This window comes from Anabrus simplex, chromosome 3 (assembly GCF_040414725.1).
Source record: "Anabrus simplex isolate iqAnaSimp1 chromosome 3, ASM4041472v1, whole genome shotgun sequence".
NCBI classification, from domain to species: domain Eukaryota; kingdom Metazoa; phylum Arthropoda; class Insecta; order Orthoptera; family Tettigoniidae; genus Anabrus; species Anabrus simplex.
In genome coordinates, this window is record NC_090267.1 from 244,442,429 (window position 1) to 244,448,428 (window position 6,000).

The 6,000-nt window shown below is 43.5% G+C and overlaps 1 protein-coding gene across 2 annotated transcripts in view; it reads right to left on the reverse strand.

Annotated features, from left to right (window-relative positions):
- The window catches only part of LOC137499019 (trypsin-like), a 91,528-nt gene extending 89,044 nt beyond the window's left edge, over positions 1 to 2,484 (reverse strand). The window contains exon 1 of one of the 2 annotated variants that reach the window (XM_068227048.1): positions 2,392 to 2,484. The gene's annotated coding sequence lies outside the window, so the exon portion shown is untranslated. The remainder of the gene's footprint in view (positions 1 to 2,391) is intronic. The other variant, XM_068227049.1, reaches the window with a different exon arrangement.
- Positions 2,485 to 6,000: the final 3,516 nt, after the last annotated feature.

Consider the following 6,000-nt stretch of genomic DNA (forward strand, 5'->3'; position numbering starts at 1 on the left):
AGGGGTCCGGGATTCGATTCTCGGCAGGGTCTGGAAATTTAACCATTAATGGTTTATTTCGCTGACACGGGGGCTGGGTGTGTGTGCTGTCTTCACCATCATTTCATCCTCATCACGACGCGCAGTTCGTCTACGGGAGTCAAATCAAAAGACCTGAACCTGGCGAGCCGAACATGTCCTCGGCGCTAAAAGCCATACACCATTTCATTTCATTTCATTTCATTCCATTCCATTTCATTTCATTTCATTTCATTTCATTTCATATCGAGTTGTTATTACTAATTCTGTAGGGAGAAACGTTATTACGTTCGTGCTAAATTTATACGGCAGAAAAATGAGCCTAAACATGCCAAACTCGTTTGAACTTTATGAACCGAAGATGGGGCACTTAGTAGAATGCTCATATTAAACTGCCTCCCTCGTACAAGTGACGACGCGCACTAATGATAATTGTGGTGCAAAATAATGACACTTGCACTATTAAACAGTGGAAAGTCATGTTGAGACATTCTTGACAAATAGGCAGAGCATTCAGCATGCTCTGGAGTATTTCAACTCTATCCCCTATAAGAGTGTATTGTACTCTCGAGCAACGATGCAGAGTATTAACGACAGGAAAAGATGTCTTGTTTCGACGTGTGAAGTGTGAAAGATATTCACATCGAACAACAACGATGGTTTTGCTCACGTCCACCCACGTACAATATACAGGAGGTGGAAAATGAAGTTAGAAGCGTGTATGTTTCCCCAGCTAACTACTCTCAACACTGCGTATACTGGAAAATGTATAAATGTTCATTAATATAAGTGTTCAAAGTAGTTAAGTAAATACCTATTAATTCAGGATAGCTGGGCTGAGTGCCTCAGACGGTTGAGGTGCTGGCCTTCTGACCCCAGCTTGGCAGGTTCGATCCTGGCTCAGTCCGGTGGTATTTGAAGGTGCTCAAATACGTCAGCCTCGTGCCGGTAGATTTACTGGCACGTAAAAGAATACTGTGGGACTAAATTCCGGCACCTCGGCGTTTCCGGAAACCGTAAAAAGTAGTTAGCGGGACGTAAACAAACTAACATTAATTCAGGATAGAAGTACAATTCAGGAATTCCAATTATAATTTTACTTTTTTGCAAATGGTATGCATTGCTTTGGATATTCCATTTCGAAATATGCCATATCTCAGCAACAACGAGTTAATAAGTGTGTTGTTTTTCCTTCAACTATAACAGAAGAAGAACTAATGTATCGCCGAGTAAAAGGGAGCCTCGATAAATTTGCTTCATTAAATATTTGATACACGCATTGATTCTGTATTAAATTTCATACAAATATTTAATAACATCCATTTATAAAATTTCATAAAAATACTCATCGAGAACACAATAACCTTTAATAGAGAAACGAATTTATATTAAATATTGCTACAACTAGCCTAAACCCATGACACTACATCCCTGAGGGGCTTAGGCCTACCAAGCGACGGCTCAGCCTGAAGCCAGCAGATTACGAGGTGTCGAGTGGTCAGCACGACAAATCTTCTCGGCCGTTATTCTTGGCTTTCTAGGAGGTAAACATGGCTGTGGAGTAGTTAAATAAGCTCCTCAATATTATATGGTGATTTTCTCCGTTTTATGGAGATAAACCTCCGATTTTATTACAGAGTAAGAATATTAATTAATTACATACCGGTATACCTTACTTTGCACATTAATTAGTAAAATAAACGGTATTTTAAAAGATGTTTACTTAAAAATGGGTACAAAGTTAACAGTGTTGACATTTTTTTTTCTTTTGCTAGTTGCTTTACGTCGCACCGACACAGAGAGGTCTTATGGCGACGATGGGACGGGGATGGGATAGGAGTGGGAAGGAAGCGGCCGTGGCCTTAATTAAGGTACAGCCCCAGCATTCGCCTGGTGTGAAAATTGAAAACCACGGAAAACCATTTTCAGGGCTGCCGACAGTGGGGTTCGAACCTACTATCTCCCGAATACTGGATACTGGCCGCACTTAAGCGACTGCAGCTATCGAGCTTGGTGACAGTGTTGACTAACAATGTTGCAAACCATATATATTTTAAAAAACATCAGTACAAATTACAAACTTTTATCTCTGAATTAATCTGTCTTACATAATACTTCAAATAGAGATAATTATATAATACCTAAACTTGATTTGTAATTCTTAGTCATAGGCTACGTACAGTAAAATCTGCTTTACACCTTGATACACGTGTAACTTATGTTCAGCTGTATGTTGTAGAGCTCGCCATTGTTACAACAAAATACTCTGAAGTAGCATAGGTGGAAGAAATTCTAAAATTCGTTCCGAAAGATGGTAAACTCTTGTCAGTGATGTAGAAACATTATGTTCCTGATAGACAAAAGTGAACTTACCTGCGTTTTCCATTACGACCAATAGGACCACGAAGAAGGATGGAGTCAGGGAGATCATCCTGGTGACAGTTCTAACCTTATGACGTACAGTAACGGAGTTTCTCGTCCTTTATAAAGCATAGATTCTGTTATTGCTTCAAGTCGTGTGTCACGACTAATTCACCCCATTTTTTTGTAGCAGAGTTAACGAAATACTCTCCACTCAATATTTCAAATTTTCTGCGCAATAAATAAGTGTTAACAGAAGTAGCATACAGACGTTTATGGCAATTTTCTGCACGTCTCTTTTGATGAATTTGTAGAACAATATGTCTCCAGTAGCCTTGACGGAAAACAAGGATAACGTTTTACGCTCACCTCTTCAGACTGCCACGTTTGTTATTCTATTTCAGCAGCTACAAATCGATTTCTCCTTGGTTGATGGAGATCGATAAAGGTATTTTAAAGTACAAAATCTCAGAAACAGACATATAACTCCGACACTACTCAAACTTAGACAGATTCACCAAGAAGAAATCCCACCTCTCGTCTTTTCTACTTAAGACCTTGGAAAGACTGGTGGATAGACATATCAGGGAGAAAGCATTCCCCTGCATTCTCATCAACATGCATATCAACCAGGGAAGTCGGTTGAGACGGCACTACACCAGCTAGTTTCTAGGCTGGAGAGTGCCTTGGATCAGCAACAACTTGCTATGGTTGTATTCCTAGATATAGAAGGGGCCTTTAACTATACATAGTTGGGCTCCATAGAACGTAGTCTAGAGAGAAGATGAGTGAGCAGTATGCTCATAAAATGGATTATGGCCTCACTGCAGGGCCGTCAAGTTCTGTTTACGCTCAACGCTGTAATGTTGAGAGCTAATATAGACAGGGGTTGTCCACAGGAAGGAGTATTATCACCAACATTATGGTGTCTGGTAGTGGATGAACTACTTACCAGGTTAAATGTTGGAGGAATATACGCCCAAGGCTATGCAGATGACATAAGCCTGATGGCGGTAGGAAATTTCCCCAGCACGGTTTCCGAGCTCATACAGATCTCTTTACGTAGGGTGGAAAGATGGTGCCACGAGACAGACTTGTCGGTTAATCCCGATAAGACGGAGCTCGTGGTATTTATCAGAAGGAGGAGGCTAGACGGACTGTCAGAGCCTTTCCTATTTGGAAAAAAATTAGCTAAGACAACCTCAGTTAAGTACCTAGGGGTAATCCTTGAGGCAAGACTGAGTTGGAAGAAACATATAGATCATGAGGTGGATAAGGCCCGCAAGATTATGTGGGCCTGTCGCAGGGCCGTCGGTAAGACTTGGGTCCTAAGACCTAAGGTGGTCCAGTGGCTCTATATCTCCATTGTACGGCCCACGATCACCTACGCATCTTTAGTCTGGTGGCCAGGCTCGGAGAGTAAAACTGTGACCACCAGGTTAAACAGTGTCCAAAGACTTGCGTGTCTAGGAATAACAGGGGCACTGGATACTACACCATTATGTGCAATGGAGACCATCCTAGGTTTTCCCCCCTTGCATTTATATGTTAAGGTAATAGCGGAAATGAGTGCCTATCGTCTCTGGTCACTCGGAGGATGGTCCTTCAAAAACCCGAATAGAGGTCATGCCTCTATTCTTACAAGGCTCCACCAGACTTGCCCTATGACAATGATGATCGGGGATCTGATGAAGCCTAGCTTTAATTTGAATTATAAATTTACAGTGGTGATACCCACAAGGGAGGAGTGGGCCGTGGATGCATCACTATCTGCAGTGTTAGCCAGGCAGCACTAAAAGCACTATGTGCAGTTAAAACAACATCAAAATTGGTATGGGAATGCCAAAGGATGTTAGATCAGCTGTGTGAATTTAGCTCAGTTACCCTATTATGGGTCCCTGGGCACACAGGTATCAGTGGAAATGAAGAAGCTGACAAACTAGCGAAACAAGGCTCAAAAGGTTCTTTCACAGGACCAGAGCCCTTCCTGGAAGTTTCACTCCGAAGTGTGAGACTGGTAATATCCCAGAGGACAAACCAGTCTCACTTAGATATTTGGAAGAGGTTAACTATAGCAAGGCAGGCACGTGAACTTATCAAAGGGCCTAGCGAAAGTTATAAAAAGGTCCCAATGAATTTGAATAGAACCAGAATGAGAATGGTAGTTGGACTGTTAACAGGCCACAATACCTTACAGAGACACCTACACATCATGAAAATCACCCAGGATCCGATGTGTAGAAGATGCGGTAAGGAGGAGGAGACCTCCGCGCATGTGTTATGTCAGTGTGAGGCTCTTGCAAGCACCAGACATCGATACCTTGGCTCACATTTTGTGAGCCTGGAAGACATCAGGAATGCCAATATCCGGACACTAGTATCCTTTATAGGAGCACTAGGGCTGGACTAGGCAAACCTGTTTAAGGGGCACAAAGGGTCTTCATAGACCTACGTGTGGAGCTCTGCAAATCCGCCATCCTGAGCTCAGAAGGCTAGCTACTCAGTCTGGCATTAGTCACACATAATGGCCACTTGACTGAAGTAGTATGGTCAAAACCGGTTCTAAAACAATGGGTGTTGAGTCAGTATTTTCCCACGAGGTCATTGACCTCTAGTAGTAGGGTTAGGGGTTTCTGACCCCAGGCCATTGAACTCTAGTTGAGTAGTAGGGCAATGTCGATTCGAGGATTTTGCGTACGAGAGCAAGCCTAACCTCACAGTCGCCATCTTGGAAGGGCCTCACCTCACACGGCGTAGTTTTACGGCCAGATACCATTCCCGACGCCATATTGGAGTGGCGCAACCTTACAGGGCATACTTTTACGGTCAGATGCCCTTACCTTGGAGGGGCCTAACTAAACAGTCGCCATCTTGGGCGCAATTTTACCGTCAGATGGCCTTCCCATAGTCGCCATCTTAGGCCCAGTTTCAAGAACAAATGCCCTCCCTCCTCACAGCCGCCATTTTGGAGGGGCCTAACCATAAAGTCGCCATCCTGAACCCAGTTTTACGGACAGATGCCCTTCCCTCCTCATAGGCGCCATTTAGGAGGGGCCTAAACTCAGAGTCCCCATTTTGGACCCAGTTTTACGGACAGATGTATTTCCCTCCTCATCTGACCTAGTTTTTTTTGGGTAGATGCCTTTCCCTCCTCATTATCATGGAGGAACCTAACCTCACAACTCCGTCAGATGTCCTCCCTCCTCCTCATCTGGCGTAGTTTTACGGCTAGATGCCCTTCCCCTCATAGACGCCATTTTGGAGGGGAACATCATAGGGGCTCTTTGTCGTCTCCCCCCTTTAAATAGTGATAGAACTGTGACGTAATAAACACGGGTGATTTAAAGATACACACAACCAAGCCCGCAGACTTTCTCCTGTGACGTCTTAGCGGGAGTGATTTGAATTGCATGACGTGAGACCTTTCCTTGTCTAGCTTCCCTACGGTGTCGGTTTTTGTGACGAGATGAATCTGTTAAGATCGATTACCGGATTCCTGACGTCAGGGAAGGTGAAATAAAATGAATGGAGGGAGGGTAAAGCCCGGTAGTGGCTCATAGACTTCTCCTGTCCAATAGCATCGAGAGGTCAATCAAGGATTTACGTCACCATCCGACGGTC